This window comes from Natrix helvetica (assembly GCF_964273705.1).
Source record: "Natrix helvetica genome assembly, chromosome: 11".
NCBI lineage: Eukaryota > Metazoa > Chordata > Lepidosauria > Squamata > Natricidae > Natrix > Natrix helvetica.
The window spans coordinates 20,374,421-20,391,858 of NC_138562.1; positions in this window are offsets into that span (position 1 = coordinate 20,374,421).

Consider the following 17,438-nt stretch of genomic DNA (forward strand, 5'->3'; position numbering starts at 1 on the left):
GACGTTTGTGGTTGAACGGCCCATGATAAAGAAATAAATAAAAATAAACACATGAATAAAGCAGCCAAGGGATAATGAAGGGCTGAATCTTGCAGCTGTCAAGGGCCAGGACATCCACTTCCTTTGCAAGCCAGCTTGAAATCACTTGTTTCAACAGATGAAAAATTTGAGAATTCAACTGCGTATTGTTTTTTTTTTACAGAAAGAAAACAACCAAACAAAATGGTACATTACAGCTCAGTGAGATAAATGCCAAACACACCCCGAGCTTATTTGTATAAATCCCCTTAAATGAAAGCAGAAGAAATAGAGTGCAATGAAAGCATGGGGTGTGTTTGGTTATTTTGTGGCATTATTATCTCGCATCTGAGCTGAATTACAGTTATTTTGAAGTCACGTTGCTGTCACATTAGAACAGCATGGCCCAGCCCATATGCCACGGCAGGGTTTATTTTCTGAGTCTCCTTTTGAAGGTGCTGGCAGTGCAATGTTTTGCCTTTATTAATGTCTCTAAAAAGAAGGGGAGCCAAGTTGAGTCGATCGCTTGATCACACCGGGGAAAATATTATTCCCACACCTATCAGGTATCAGGTAATAGGTGGTGAACTTGGCAAAATTGCTTTACTTCAGGAAGGAGAAAAGATGAAAACAAAGGCGGGAGGGTGGAAATTGTAGAAATGAGGTGACAGTTTGCTGAAAATTGGACTTGCGATACGCGCTCACACTTCTTCAAAATATTAGCTTTGATATTTCTTTATTTTTTTACGAAAGTGGGGCCGTTGCTGTTGTGGCGGATTATGAAATCTGGTCCTACGAAAAGGTGTCTCTAACATGCAGGCTGGCCTGGATCTTAAACATTCCCAAGACTACCTAAACCCAGTAGAAGAACCATACAAGTCGAAATCTTCCACTGGTATAAGGGAAGGAGTGGCAGAACCTGGAGTTGGAGTTAAAGGAGGAAGCAGCCAAGAATTCCTACATAGTCACAATGTGGTGACCTAGGCTTCACCAGCAGCACAAAGCAGAGTCCAAGTCCCGATAAACCCCTTTTATTTAATGTATAGTAAATTCCTCTCCAGCAAAGTCTTTTCTCTCCCACAGTCTTTCAAGGTAGTTCACAAGTACCGACCTTTATCAGGCTTGGAGAGTAGCCAGGCCGATATCTTTCAGACGCTGCAATATTTGGCAAGAATGCAGGAATGAACTAATTGCCTCCTGCAAACTCCACTCCCCTTTTGCTCCTTTTTTATTGCCCATGGGGGGGCATTCTCCATCCCCCTGTGGCCTTACTCCCAAGTCGACCCCTGTTCTTTAGCTGTTCCCTTTATCTGGCAACTCTGCACATGCACACACTGGGAACAGGCTCCAGCTGTTCATCTGCCTCACTGATGTCTGACTCTGAAGGCAGCTGATAACTGTCAGACGGCCTTGGCCCCCTCTCTGCCTCTGACACAGAGCCCTCATCCGAGCCTTCCTCAGACCCCAGGACTGGCCCAGGTTCCTCCCCAACCTCCTCACTGTCTGAATCTGCTGCCAGCTCCACTGGCTACTGGAGGGCCACAACACAAACAAACTAAGTCCAACTACCTTTGAATTCCGTGGACCCATATCTAATTCCTAGCAGGTGTTAACAGTTAGAGAAGATTCCCATGCCTAGGCATGAGTAGCAATAAATCAGTTTAATTGGACCTTCCTTCACGTGTCGATCTGATCTTTCAAGCCTGACAGTAACATTCTCAATTCATGGTTAGCACTTGCTTGGAGCTAAATAAGGATCAATGGAATTCAAGAGTGGGGCGGTAGACTTTGTTTGTTTGTGGCTACGTAGAGATTCTAAGCTGATCCCACTTTTAACTCCACCTCCAATTTCTGCCACTCCTTCCCCTACACTTTCCTGAAGCGTGATCAAACTTTGCATTCCCAAATGTGGAATTTCTTTTTGGACAGCAATCCCTTCGCTCTCAAAACCCTGAGCTTTGTGGGCACCGATTCTTAATTGACATTTTGTAATAATTGCTAACATTGTAAGCTAAAGGAGCAATTATTTCCAAATGTCAGGTCCTCCCCTGCTTTCTCCATAGCTCCTGAGCCACGAAGGGAAGGTAAAATGTCATCTCTGTGCAAAGTATCTACAGATATAGCGATTATGTTCATTTGCCAGAGTTTGTAATATCTTTATTATAATTACATTCGCTAAGACATGGGATTAAAATGCTTTCTCCCCATTGAAAATAAATCAGAGTACATAGCTGCAGAGAAGGTCATTGCCAAAAGAGATACAGCACTTGGGTGTTCTCTGTTTCAGAAAACCAACAAGGAGACTGGGCTACGATTTAAAGGTGGAGAAAACCCTGGGAGAACTTATCCAGGGCATTTTAGAACAGGAAGAAAAAAGAGAAAACTGTTGTTAATAACGGAGCGGGGGAAAAAAGATCCATGGCATGTTGAAAAATCAGGGAGGGTATATATCTGTGAGGGTGAACCTATGGCATGTGTGCCACAGGTAGCACATGAATCCCTCTCTGCAGGCATGAAAGCCGTCGCTCGAAGCCAGCTCCGTTGCACATTTGCGCATGCCTCCTGTCAGCCAGCTGATTTTTGGGTCTCTGCTGTGCATGTGCAAGACTCATGAGGCATACTTGCATGCATGCATGTGGGGTGCCAGGGGTCTCACACACACATGTGTGTGAGCGGAGCATGAAGGGGGGCGACGCGCCCCCCATGCCTGGTTTTTGTCCCAGGACACCAGGAGGCTGCAAGGAAGCTCCTAGGCCTAAAACATGGCGTGGTGGGATGTGTGTGCTTGCACGGGGGCTAGGGGGACCATGGAGGAGACGCACATGCATGCATTATGGGTGTGGACATGCACGCGCACACTTTTGGAACGCGATGACGAACAGGTTAGCTCTCACTGGTATATATGATCAGGATATATTGAGCCTAACTAAATTCAAGCAAGAACCCCTCCCTTAGATGTATCATATAAAAGGGCAAAGCAAATTTAGACCCTTGGTATCTGATTCTTTTAGGACTTAAATAGAAGCGAACAACAATGACTAATGTTTAATGCAAAGTTTAAATATTTAAACGGTGGCTAGAGGTTGGGAATGCAAATAGAAGGGAGGGAAGAAAGGCATGTATATTTTCCTTTTTAAAATTATTTTTGAAACCTAAAGATAGCAACCTTTCGTTACTTTCCCCCTATATCCTTTATCTATATATGTAAAAGTCAAGTACCACTCGCTCATCACGAAATCTCCAGAACCGTAAAGCCTATTTGGCCCTTATGTTCCTCTTGGCTTCTAGGTGCTCGCTAAGAAAGGATTTTTCAAAATGACCATCAGATCATTAGTATTTCTTATACAATAATTAACACTGCTCTGATGCTAAGGAGTTCTACTCCCCCTCCCCACCTGAAAAGAACCCTGTTCCAACGGCCAGTTGCCTCACTTTTTGTTACCTCAGTTGAAACTGGGAGACGTTCCACGCCTTCACTCAGGAGTGGCTTGGGGCTCCTTACAGTACTAAATGTTGGTACCTCACCAAAATGTCTATGCCTTCCATCTATGGAACAGCTTCTGGACACAAGGTGGCAAAACCTCCATTCCCTCCCCACTCCAGGGGAAAGTTACTACAAAATCCCCATTCCCTCCCGATCAGCTGGGACTCGGGAGGCAGAGAATAGATGGGGGTGGGGCCAGTCAGAGGTGGTATTTACTGGTTCTCTGAACTACTCAAAATTTCCGCTACCGGTTCTCCAGAACTGGTCAGAACCTGCTAAATACCACCTCTGGCCAAGAAGATTTGCATCCTTTAGAGAATGAAGTATATAATGAATGAATCCAGCTACATTTGTAGAAACCCATAAAATATCTTCAGATTTCAAAATCAGTTGGTGCAATCCCAAAGTTTAGCTGAGCTCCTGGACTTTTATCCTTGAACATGAGCTGCTGAACTGAAAAGAGGGAAGGGAAAAAAATTGTATTGTTCATTTCCGGAAGGACCTTGGTGATTTTCATGACAGCTTGGCTCGCCTTGTTTAATCCAGCAAAGTCGGCCAGCGTTGTTGTGTTTAACACCCAGCATGCGTGAGATTGGCCATTTATACCGCATCACGTCTTGTGACAATTCATTGTCTGGGAAATAAATTGTAAAGCAAATGTTCAAGACCCCCTCAATTTAGCTGTCAAAAGGATTTCCGAAACTGCCAACGTCACCCGTAGAAATACAAACAAATGAAATTTATAAGCCTATAACTTCTCAAATGCTGGATCATTGCGTGCTATTTAGCATCCGCTCAGACAGTTGGATAATTAGTTTGCAGCAGAGATGGGGGTGGGGGGGGGGTGTTGAAATAATTTTCTGTCCGTTTTCCAAACGGTTATCCAAATGATAAATCTTTTGCCATCAATCCAGATGGCTCCAAATCAGGCCTCTCTCTTGACAAAAACCCCTCCATCTCTACCGCCATTAATGAGGACAAATTTCTTTCCGATGACCTCCAGCTGGTAGCTCAGACCGAGTTGGGGAAGAGAGAAAAAGGACAGCGTTGAGCGTGGAATCTTTGCTCGGTCGTTCTATCCAGATCGCTCAGACCAACGAACCAAACAGAACGCTGAAGGAAAGGGATGGAAATCACTGCCGTAGATAATTCAGATATATCATATATATATATATATATATATATATATTCCCTGGCTATGGGCTACATCTTAGTTTTAATTGGCGCTTCTGAAAAGGACAGGACTCATTCCCAGAAAAGAACAATGCCTACATGAATTGCCGGCTGGAAATCCCCTATGGACTTTTTGTGTAACACTAAAAAACAACAACCCCAAAACTTATAGTTTATGCTTTGGATGATTAAATGGGATAGATTGTAAGAGGGGGGGGGGAGAGTCCTCACGTAACTTTAGGGAAAGAGGCAAATTTGTAATTAAACTCATAACTCTTGGAAGGAAGGTCAGAAACCATGCACAAGTGCACATGTCTGTATGTACGCAGAATAACAGAGTTGGAAGGGACCTTGGAGGTCTTCTAGACCAACCCCCTGCTTGAACAGGAGATCTTAGAGCATTCCAGACAAGGGAATATAGGTGAGTATAGCGCATGGGTGGGCAGGCAGTTCCAGCTGAACCAGTTCACTCCCAGCTGATAGTCGGAGGAACCGCTTTGCCCGAATTGCTCCAAACTGGTAGAATCCCACCCCTGACCCTACAAGAAAACCACCAAGCTCAAAGAGCACCAAGGACCCTACAAAATAGATTTGGTTTAGAAATTTGCTGTAGTAACTTTCCAGCAGAACCTGAAAAGCAAAGATACACGCAGCCTTAATATATTGTAGTGGTCAAGATGACAAACTGCTATTGGGGAGATTAGACAGAAGAAGCTGACTATATCCAAAGATGGTCTAAACAGCCGTGATTAATCTGGGATTTTTATTGGCTGACGTGAAAGGAAGGCAAGGAAATTGCTGCAACCTTATCTTTGGGGACAATGAAATAAAAGCCATAAAATTTGGTATTTTTCACGTCCAGCTTTCTCATTATCCATGTTGTTAATTTTTTTTAACAACCCCCACAAATCTGAAGAAAAATTAAAAGCGGAATGTGGAACGTGGCTTCTGTCATGCATGAAGTACCAGGACTATACGTTAAGTTGCAGTTCAGAATATTAATTGCTCAGACTATTAAACAAGAGTCTAGTCAATACTAAATTGGCACCAGATATGAATCAATAGAATGGTCTTGGAACATTTGTGGGAACGTAACAATTCTAATCCGATGACTCATTTAACTCTGCCTGCTCTTCTCCTACTTTTTCCTTCAGAAGAAATTTGTCTTGAATTGAGCTTTAAATCTTCTTATCTTTAAGGAGCCACAAATGGACCGAATGTGACCTCTGGATTGAATGGAATGCCGTGGAAGATAAAAACGTGGCGGAGTGAAACAAGTGATAAGTTCTGGAAAGCCAAACTTTCCGCAAATTCTACTGACATTTTAAGCACAGATAGGATTTATCCGGCGTCAAGAAATAACACAATAACCCTGAAGAACAAACAGAGCAGTTCTAAATATGTCTCATTGCTGTTGCTTTTTGTCCATCGCCTGCAGCAGGAAGTATATTCAGCCATACATTTTAAGCCAGCAATAGAGAAACGAAAGACAATTCGACAGCAGAAGTAATTGTGTCAAAGAGGACCAGAAACCCTGCACTTAAATGTCAGCTTCACCGCGATTCCTGCTGCACAGAAGAAAAGCCCAGAGAAATCACTTCTTGGCAGAGGGAGGAGGAGAAAGGAACGTTGGATGGGCCACAAGCGAGCTCCGGTACCTTCTCCCCAAACCTTCCTGCTGTCTTGCAGTTGGATGGGTCGTGTTGATTAAGAAATATAACTTCACTGGGATTAATTGAAAGAGCTTCCAAGTCATCTTTCTGTAGTTCAGTGATGGTGAACTTTTCTCTTATGACGTGTCAAAGTTTTGTGTGCGTGTGCTACCGGGCACACGCACATGCCCATACCAATTCAATCCTCCCCATCCACCTGTGCAAGTGTGCGCGACCCCTCCAGGCTTTCCTGAAGCCTGGGGAGGGCAAAAACGGCCTCCCCTGGCCCTCCGGAAGGCAGAAAACAAGCTGGCCAGCGCGCACATGCGTGCCACAGCCGAGGACTAGCGTGCCAGCCAGTGTGGCTCTGCGTGCCGTAGGTTTGCCATCACGGCTCTAGTTCAATATTGTGTGCCCAGAATTAGCCATCCATACCCCATCTCACTCATCCCAACAGAAGGCACCTGAAGTGGCTTTACAGATTGGCCAAGCATAATTAGCCAGGAACATTAGTGTAAATGTGACGCTATATGGTATCCGATACTCTGTTAGAGATTCGTTGGTGTTTTGTAACTGTAATGCAATGTCAGTAGGGATCCTTTTTTCACAGCTTCAGTAATTTTTACTCAAGGTACATTAAGCATATAATTAACGGCGATTAAATGATAATTGCACTCACCTTTCTCTTCTCCCCCCTCTTTTGCTCTTCTTGTCCAAAAACTCTTGTTTATGTGTTTAAAGTACACAGACTGTATTTATATTGTATATTCTCTAAGGGTGGGGGAGGGGAGGGTGTTGGAAGGGGAAAAAATTCCAAAGAAAAAATTGCTGCAAGTTTTCAAGGTAATTACTGGGCTTAATGTATGCCCTGGTTGAAGGAAGGTGCTATAGGAATTTTAATGAGATGCAGTTTCGCTTGGAAAAAAAAGAGAGATCCACGGTGGAAAGGAAGGAGTGGGGAAAATAATAGACCTCTCCAACACTTTGTCTTAATCATTAACTTTATCTATTATCCATCCATCCATCCATCTATTCATCCATCCATCCATCCATCCATTCACTATTCACCCACTCATCCAACCAACCTACCCATCCATTATCTCTATCTGTCAGTTTGTCTATCGTCTCCATCCATTGTCTGTCTGTCTGTCTGTCTGTCTGTCTGTCTGTCTGTCTATCTATCTATCTATCTATCTATCTATCTATCTATCTATCTATCTATCTATCTATCTATCTATCTATCGCTGTTTGTCTATCATTTCATCATTCCATCTATCTTCTATCCATCCATCCATCTCTCTCTATATATATCTATTATCATCCATCTTCTATCCATTCATCCATTATTCATTCATTCTCTCTCTCTCTCTCCCTCCCCATCCATCCATCCATCCTTCTTTGCAACCCCAGTTATATCTGGTGCGTTCTGAGCCAAGAAATTAATCTGTCCGTATTCATAAAACCTATAATATTTTTAGGTGCTCTTTTTCAACGTCCTTTTCCTCTTTAGAAATCAGGACTGGGGGCTTTCAAGTCTTTTCCGGAATTTGAAGTTTCTGTTTCTGGAAGCAGAAACATTTTATTGCCAGAAATTCGTACCTCCTTTTTTATTCTGGGTAAAATGCTCAATCTTTTCGCTTTCCATCTGATCTCTTTTCTCTAGTTTTGATCTTATGAACTTTGTCCCGCTGCTTTTCTCTTCCTGGGCATGCCTACATTTTAGAGAGATTTATTTAGGATGGCATTTGCTTATTGTCTAATGTAACGGCCTGAAGGGCTGGGTAGATTGTGTTTATGTTGAGTGGCTGTGTAGCATTGCGTGTCAAATAGATTTGCTTGGATCCTTCCACATGGGCTAACTTGTTGTCATTTCTCATAAACAAAAAGAAGAACGCGCACATTTCCTCTTGGGTTGAGAACTGACTTCAGTTGAAGCTGAAGCTGCATCATCTTGTTGGACTTTGAGGGTGGATTGTGGAGGTGTTCTAGGTTCAAACATCTCTGAAAAGCATCAAAATTAATTGCCCATTTTCCTTCACTTAACATGGAACCAATGTTGCTATGTCCTTTTGAGAGAACACACATTATCAGTGATTTGTTTTCCAAGCACCACAAATCCCATCTCCCGGAGTTATGGTTTCCTGAAACACAGATGCTGAAAACAAAATATATTAGCATTTTATGAACCATTCTTTCAGGTCCTGCTCATGAGGAAGTCAACAGAATGACAGCTGGCATTCCCGTTCTGACCGAGGCTTCCCCAAAAAGCACGAAGCAGATTCCTGGTCCTGACAAAACCTCTTTTTATTAAACGAATGTGAATTCCTCTCATTCACATTCATCCAAGGCCTGGCAAACAGTCTTTCAAAGGTGAATTTATGACCACAGACCTTATCTAACTTGGAAAGCTGCCATGTAAATACTTTCCAAATGAGGTGCTGTGCAAGGAAAGACTCTGGGCACAGAGTCTCTGAGAGTCACGGACAGACCAGTTCGGGCTGAACCTGCTGAATCCCAAACCTGGTTAGTGGGCTATTAAGAAAGTTTGGGCAAAAAAGAAGATGGCAGCCGAAAGTTCCAGATTATACCACAATGCTCTGACCCCGCATCAAATATTAGTTATTTTCTTTGTTATTTTTAACCAGACTTTCCAATTCATTTCTCCTCCTTTAGCCTTGAAAAGGAGGAAAGCTTAGAAAATCTTCTTAGCAGCCTGGAAGGATGCCAACATTCTCCTCTTTGATTTACATGGGTGCCAGCCCATTTATATGATCTACGAAGTAATTTCTCTACGGAATGTAGGAAAGTTATTATCTCCTATGAAATTGTTTGATTGAGAGAAACCATCTTTGAAGAGAGAGAGGGGGGAGGGAGGGGGAGGGAGAGGAATAGAGAGGAGAGAAAGGAAGGATGGAAAGAAAAAAAGGAAGAAAAAGAGGAAGGAGGGAGAGAAAGAAGGAAGGGAAATGCGAAAGAAAGGAAACAATCACTTATCTGACTGGAGGAAGGGAAAGGGAAGGGAGGGTTGTGAAGGAAGGAAGGAAAAAAGGAGAGGAAGGAAGGAGAGGAGAGGAAGGAAGGAATGAAAAGGGAGAGGGAGGGAGGGAGTATCCCATTTCTGTAGCTGGTTCTTGCTGATTTTATACTTCAATCTTTCTCAAGTGCTTATCCTGGGAATATCAACTAAACCTTTGAAAACTTGTAAATGTAAATATCATTGCCATCATCCCCGCGATAATAATACTTGTTATTATTTCAAAGATTAAACAAACTCTTGCAGCTCTCTCTGCCTGTGGCCGATGCATTAGGTCATGACACAGAATGTCGTAGAAGACGAAGCAGAGAGCAGCGCTCCCGAGTCGGTCTCTGTGTTGCCTTGGGGCCAGCATCTTTAACCAGATCAGATGGATGGGCTCAAGGCGCCATCTTTCATCTGTCCCCGCCACTGCCCACCCCCACCCTGCCCCTCCCCAGTGGCCTCGTGCAGTTTATTGATTTTGGAGGAAGGTTGATTCAAGGAGAAATCAAGATATTGTAACTCTGGCGTGTTCTCCGAGTTGCTAGCAAGGGTTGGGGAAGGCTGTTTTCTACCCAATTTCCAGCTCTTAGAAGAACAGCCCAGATCCCCTCGCTGAAGGATCTTGCCATGCATGGAGAGAGTAGAAAAACGGGGCTGGGGTTGAGCTGGGCTTACTTTGGGTAGCCTGAAATTTAGGCAGTAACCTCAGGGGCTACATTGAGGCCACGATGAGCCGTTCATCTTTTGCATGTAGTCCAATGCTTGGACCGATTCTGGTCACGGTGTTTTCTGACTTTGGTTAGGGTTAGGGTTGTCCTTCCTATCAGTGTTAATGGCTGAATGGACTTTTTTCTTTTCTTTTTCTCTTTTTCTCTTTCTTCCTTCCTTTCTTTTTCTTCTTCCTTCCTTCCTTTCTCCCTCCTTTCTCCCTCCCTGCCTCCTCTCACTTTCGTATTTTCTTTCTTTCCTTCTTCCTTCCCTCCCTTCTTCCCTCCCTTTCTCCCTCCCTCCTTTCTCCCACCCTCCCTCCTCTCTCTTTTGTATTTTCTTTCTTTCTTTCTTTCTTTCTTTCTTTCTTTCTTTCTTTCTTTCTTTCTTTCTTTCTTTCTTTCTTTCTTTCTTTCTTTCTTTCTTTCTTTCTTTCTTTCTTTCCTCCTCCCCTCCCTCCCTTCCTGAGAATGTTAGAGAGTTTCTACTGCTGATGTTCCTGGTCCCCACAACCTTCCAGGTCATGAGGTTTTCCATCCTTTCCAGTCATCCAATTCTCTTCTGCCATTGCCGTATGCCATTGTACTCCCTTAACCATTTCACAGCTAAGCACTTTTTTTGCAAATAATAACAGGACTCCATCAGAAAAATTGGAGCATCTGGAGAGAATTTAACATGCCGTTTTAGCCTTTGGATTAGAGTTCAAGCATTTGGCACAAGACTGGGCTAGAGTGATGAGGTTAAAATCGGGCTGAGCAATTTAATGTACCCTTTTGGCATGCGAGCTCTGGTGACCCACTGGTCATATTAAAATAAAAGGCATTTACCTGAAATCATTTCAACTGCCTTGGATTTGTAAGACTGGTGGCGAGTCCAAAGTGTCATTTAAATTCTGCATTTCAAAAATGGAAGGTGGGTTGCCAGGGAAACCACCAGCTTAGAAAAGTGGGAGAAGAATTTCACCCCACAGTTGGAGTCTGATTAGCCAAGGGAGGCTGCACATTAGTAAATAAAAGGATGTTGATTAGGTGTCTCCAGAGATGTTCTCCCCTGTGCTTTAAAATCAAAGTACAGATGCTGAAATACAAAATGTTGATATTTATTGTGATCCTTTCTTCTCCTCCTCTCCTTCCTCCCTCCCTTCCTCTTTCTTTCTCTATCTCCTTTCTCTTTCTTTCCTTTCTTTTTCTCTCCTCTCTTTCTCCCTCTCTCTATCCATCCATACCTATCTGTCTGTCTGTCTGTCTATCTATCTATCATCTATCTTTCATCTGTCTGTCTGTCTGTCTGTCTGTCTGTCTGTCTGTCTGTCTGTCTATCTATCTATCTATCTATCTATCTATCTATCTATCTATCTATCTATCTATCCCTTCTTTTTCTCTTTTCATTTTCTTTTGGTTTAGAAAGCCACATCACATTGAAACGACTGAGCTGTTTTAAGGAGTCAAGAACATATGATTATCTTCACAAATGCTACTACTGGTGAATTATCTTCACAAATGCTACTTCCAACTGCTACTTTTATGTAATCATCCAAACCGACCAGAATGATTTGATGGAACTCTTTTTTTTTCAACTGCCCTTCCTCGCTTCGCTTTTACAGTATAATCCTCCTATGGAAGAATGACAAGAACTTTCTTTCTTGTTTATTTGAGACATATTTTGATATCTGCATTTCCTCCTTCACCACCACCTCCTCCTCCTCCTCCTTCCTCCTTCTTGTTCCTCCTCATTCCTTCTTATTCTTCCTTCTTCTTCCTCCTTCCTCCTCCTTCTTCCTCCAACTTCTTCCTTCTTCTTCCTCCTTCCTCTTCCTCCTCCTTCTCCTCCTTAACCATTAAGGTAGGCTGGGCTTGCAGGATGGGACTGGCCCATACTCACCCATCACCTCCTTGGCTTGAAGTTGAACTTGAAACTGGGTCTCGCTGGTCCAAGTTCAACAGCTGACCTCTTATACATCAGCAGCTCCACTTCTAAGTGGTCATTTTTACACCATCTGCTTCAAAGCACCATATTTGGTTCAGATGAATCTCTGTTCAGGCATTTCCTAAGAATTTTACTTTTTTGTCAAAAAGTAGCCAGAGTTCTCAGGATTTTAAAGAAACTCAAAAAAGAAACACAGAAGGGGAAAGAAAAAAAAATCCAAAATACTACTTTGATTTGAAAGAGAATCTTAGGGGGGAACCTGGCAAATTGCCCAGAACTGTCCTATACAAAGCAAGGCTCTTTTGATTAAGCTCTTCATCTGTTTAGTGGCTGCTTTAATTCTTTGTGTGTAGCTAAGGGTCAGGCAGGTGGCTAAGGGACTTCATAGTTACCTGCAAAACCCAGCAATTAGCAAGTCCTGAAACCAAGTGGCAGGAGTTCTTCCTCCAGCCGAACCAAGCCATGGGATGGGTGTGTCTGATGACTTTCCTACAACATTCTTTTTGGTAGCTGACCTTCCAGGAGAGCTCCTTCAAAATATGGAGTATTGAGCTGGTATTAAAAATTTGTTGAAAATATAGGACATTCTTGATGGTCCACAAGTTGTATGAAGCTATGATAGATGGCTACACCACTATAGGAGAAGAACAAGCAGAGCTGGAGGTTTAGTCAAGAGAGGAATCACCCTGGAGTCATAATGGTCATAATAAATGGTTCAACTCCTCTTCTGTTAACTCTTATCTAGGGCCAATTGACTGTTGACTAGATTCTTGTGTATAGACATGAGTAATCAATCAGTCTGATTGGAATTTAACTGTGGTCCTATTTCTTCATGCTTGATAGTCACCTTGCCTCCAGGAGCACAAGGTGATGTATATCAAATGCTCTTCTCCAATTTCCCAGCTACAATTATATCCCAGTGAAGTTGGTTGGGCTAAAGAGGAATTCCCACACCATTGCTTGGGAGTAAGTTGATTTTTGTTATTTTTTGTGTGTCTTCATCCTGTTCTCCTCCTCCTCCTCCTCCTCCTCCATCCTTCTTCCTCCTCCTTCCTTCTTCTTCTTCCTCCTCCTCCTCCTTCCTTCCTCCTCCTTCTCCACCTCTTTTATCCTTCTTCCTTCCTCCTCCTCCTTTCTTCTTCTTCCTCCACCACCTCCTTCTTCCTCCTCCTCCTTCTTCCTCCTCCTCTTCCCCCAGTCTGCCATTCTCCATCAGTTGCAGAAGCTGGTGAAGAAATAGCTCCCTGACAATCAACCCACCATTTCCCATGACTTGCCAACCCTTACTTTCAAGAACCTGACAGGAGACACTTTGGAGAGAGTGAGAATCAGATCTACTGCTGGGTCAAGAATCTATGTGTGAATAATGCATGGATTTGCATCGTTACGGGGGAGGGGGGAGAATTCTCCGGGAAAAATAATAGCTTGCTAAGGTGGGTAAAATGGTTTTTCTCTCTGCCTCCTTTTTATTTGGATCACCATTTCCAGGTGGGAAGCTATTTCTATCCCAGGGATGCAACAATTGCAAACTCTCTTCTTTTTTCTTGCTCTCTGAAAACGCAGGTGTCTTCTCTTTCTTTCTTTTTCCTTTCTCCTGTTGCAAGACTCAGCTTGAGCCTGCTGAGTTGAGATGATGCAATGAAATTCAGGGTTTTTTTTTTGCCACACTTTAAGACCAACAGATATCTTTAAATGGTACTCGGAATCCTGATGGAACTAAGTGGGATACGTTTCCCAAGTGTCAAACCATTTTCCCCTCTTCTGCAATATATTCATCCCATATTTTTAAAGAAATCTTTCTTCCACAAATACGTCATGGCAACTGGCCAGTTCTTGTGATGTGAGAAACTCTTTCTTTCTTTCTTTCTTTCTTTCTTTCTTTCTTTCTTTCTTTCCTTCCTTCCTTCCTTCCTTCCTTCTTTCTCTCTTCTTCCTTCCTTCTTTCCACCCTACCCTCTTTCTTTCACCCTCCCTCCATCCCTCCCTCCTCTCTCTTTCATATTTTCCTTCTTTCCTCTGTTTTCCTTTATCTCTGTTTGTCTATCATGTCCATCATTCCATCTATCTTCTACCCCTGATATTCCTGGTTCCCACAACATCCCAGGTCATCAGGTTTTCCTTCCCTTCTAAACATCCAGTTCGTCCCTGCCGTTGCTTTATGCAATTGTTCTTCCTTAACCATTAAACGATACCCTTACTTGGAACTCGATGGGATAGGTTTTCCAAGCCTCAAACCATTTTCACCTCTTCTGCAATGAACTCATCCCATGTTTTTAAAGAAATCTTTCTTCCACAAGGCGACTGCCCAGTTCCCAAAACTTCAAGATGACAGACACCACCATGTGCCTGAAGGCCCACCCACTCACACATAATGAAACCAAAAGCGAAGCTTTGGTCATATGGACAATGTGGTCATCTTGACTTATTTTTTTGACACCTGCTGTCTTTCTGGATGTCCCCAGGACAAAATGTGGACAAGCCAGAATATTTCTGCAAGCTGAGCCTTCGTACCTAGAATAACATCTTCCCCACCAGTGACCAAATTCCTTGTGTGTGTTTGTGTGTGTGTGCATGCACACGCATGCACATCCCCCCCCTTCTTCAAGCTTCCAAAGAGTTTTTGGCAAATCCACCATTCTTCTCTATTCAGATGGAACCAATTTGAATGCTTCTACTTCACCTTTACTCCATCTGTGCCGGAAATCTCATGCCAAAACACAGCTCGATGTTTCCTTTCCCTCTGTCTAATGTTTAACTGCCGTATCGGATGAAGGGTTCTTGGGAAATCTTCTTTTTCTGTTTTAGAAAGTTGAAATAATTCTGTCCATGGTTTCAGCGCAATTTTTGCTTTTTAAATATTCTCTTCTGTGATAATGACCTAGTTAGTTTGAACAGGGAGTTGGACTAGAAGACCTCCAAGGTCCTTTTCCATCCCATTATTCTATGTTTTATATACGTTTTCATTTTATTATTTTATTTTATTTGATGGTAGTCCTCATTAAGCGACCGTATTTGGGACTGGAAATACTGTTACTGAGTATAGTGGTTGCTAAGTGAAACTGTGATTACAATCTCCTTTCAATTTCTCTTTCCTTTGCTAATCTGCCACATTCATAAATGCAAGAAATGGTTACTTTTTTCTCACTGTCATAACTGTGGATGAGTGAATGAATTTAATGAATGAATGAATGCAACTAGTGCAAATTCTTTTTAATGTTTAATGTTGGATGTTTGGGTCATTTTTTTCTTTTTCCTTTTTTTGTACATAATTTGTTGTCATTACTATTGGATGTGACAATTTATTTTTCATAAGAATGGGAAAATGGATTATTTTCCTTAGAAGAGAATTGAAACTGAAATCGAAACGCCCTGCTTTACCTATAAAATAAAAGTTTATTTTATTGATTGATTGATTAGCCATTGGGCCATATCAAAGTGCAGCGTTCCAGAAACAAATTATTACTGAAATTTGATAAAAGCAATTTAAAATGGATTGGATGAAATACAATTTAAAATGAAACTGGAATAAAATATGATTTAAAATGAAATTGGAATAAAATGCAATCTAAGATGAAAATGGAATAAAATACAATCATGTAAGATATAGATAAAATATGATAAAAATTATATTTCAGTGTCACCCTTACAATCTTCTCCCATCAGTCCCATATAGGCTGATCTCAACGCAACCATTTTGCTTAAGTATCTCTGCTGTGTTAAATGTTACTTTCAGATTCTGGCCACACATAAGCATTTTGGATAAAATAAAAGTTGATTTTTAGGTGGTTGAATTTACCTTTCTTGCTGAAGGTTCGGTTCAACTCACTTGAATTTTTTTAAAATGTCAAATTCATCATGCAGATATCTCAGCCATATTTGAACAACATACTTATCTGCATCGCTAAATGCTTAGAATAATTAGAGACTTCTCCGGTGTGATATTATTTGGCCTGCTTCCATGGAAGGAGGAGGTATTTAAGGGACAGAGAGAAGGTCTGACCTGCTTATTGTCATGGCTGTATTTTTGTTCCATTTTCTTGAGTCTCTAGATTCATTTAAAGCGTTTCAGGTTGCCAGCTGGTAACATAATTACTAGTTATGAGTTACCCACCAGGTATTAACCTGCGGGACAAAAGAGAATCAGTTAACAGATGGGTAGTCATTTTTGTAATTATGAACTTATTTAGGTAGCAATATCAAAACTTGTTTTGAACTCACTTGCTCCGTTTTGTGACTGGATTTAAGCCGGGCATCAAAACAATAGCAATAATAGCGCCTGACCGTAGTAGTAATAATAATAAGCATTGCTGCAAGGAGATCGCAGAGACAGATTACAAACAGCGGCATGATAAAGAGGCAACAATGGTACATTAGATGGCCTGCTAGAAATGATGTTTGCCTCCAAGCAAGAACTGGATGGGACCACAAAATAGAAAACAAAGAAGTGAAAGTGGCCTGGGATTTGAAAATTCAAACACACCAGCATCTGCCACACCCGGAGTTAACAATTGTTAGCAAGGAAGTCATAAATATCTGGATGGTGGCCATGGCAACACCCGGAAGAAGGAGAAGAGAAGAGAAAGAACTAGAGAAAACCGCAGATTTAGAAAGACCTGTAAATAGAAGTAGAACAACTGTGGCAAAAGAAAGCTAAGGCAGTACCAATAGTGATAGGTGCCTTGGGGGCAAACTTGCAACGTCTGGAGCACCACTTTGAACGCCATGGGCATTGACAACATCACTATCAGTCAATTGCAAAAGGCAGCTGTACTTGGAAGAGCTGACATCCTGCTGCCATACCTTGAACACCTTGAAGCAACCACATCTGCCCATTCCAGGTCCTTGGGAAGGACTCCATAGGTGGACAAAAATCTAAACATCTGGCCAATCATGCAACAATCCATAATACAACAATAATAATAACAACAGCATTCTTCTTCTTCCTCCTCTTCCACCACCTCCTCCTCCTCCTCCTCCTCCTCCTCCTCCTCCTCCTCCTCCTCCTCCTCCTCCTCCTCCTCCTCCTCCTCCTCCTCCTCCTCCTCTTCATTGGTTGGTCTGATCTTCCAAATGAAGAAACCTAAGCAGCATCCGACCTGATTCTTTGAGGACATTCAATCTGATGGAGCAGCAAGTAGACTTTGTCTGGAGGCTGTTTTTTTTTTTAAAATTGAAAAATCTCTCAGTGGTTCCTGTTTTCTTAATCCTATAGGCAAGCATTCCTTGGTAAGGCATATGTCTAAGTTACTTGGATTGCCTTTGTGAGTGCTGGTGAGCATTTGCTTTATAAGTTGTATAAATGAATTGTATAAACGAATAAAACTGGAGACCAGGAAGGAAGGAAGGATTCCCATCTCTTGTAAGGAGTCAAGGAAACCACAACAATGGATGTAGCCCTCAAGGGAACTCCATTTTTAACAGATATATTGCATCTTCATGTAAAGGGGCGAAATGTATT